The sequence below is a fragment of the Tupaia chinensis genome, unplaced genomic scaffold (genome assembly GCF_000334495.1).
Source record: "Tupaia chinensis unplaced genomic scaffold, TupChi_1.0 Scaffold000198_1, whole genome shotgun sequence".
Taxonomy (NCBI): domain Eukaryota; kingdom Metazoa; phylum Chordata; class Mammalia; order Scandentia; family Tupaiidae; genus Tupaia; species Tupaia belangeri.
Window position 1 is genome coordinate 2,860,557 of NW_006159673.1, and position 380 is coordinate 2,860,936.

Consider the following 380-nt stretch of genomic DNA (forward strand, 5'->3'; position numbering starts at 1 on the left):
GAGCTCACCTTTTCCTAAATGAGAGGGCCCACTTACCCTACTCTAAGCTAAAGTCAGCCTTCACATTTATGGGTGCAGGGCATCAACATTCTTCGCGCTAGGGGAGCCAGGTGGCAGCTGCAGGTGCGGTGGCTGCGTTACAGGAAAGGAACCCCAGTCCTTTCTAACATCAGCAAGCTTTCTTTCTCAGCCCCGATGTCGCTGCGCCCCACTCAGGCATTAGAGGAGGTCAGTAGTCACTGTGGCTTCAGAAAAGAGGGGAGCCAGCAGGTACTGTGCTGGTGAAGGTTCTGGTCAACTGTGGTTTGAGTCCCAGACTCAGCAGCTTGAAAATCACGCCAGGTACGTGTGCGTGCCCAAAGTATGGAGAGGGGATGGAG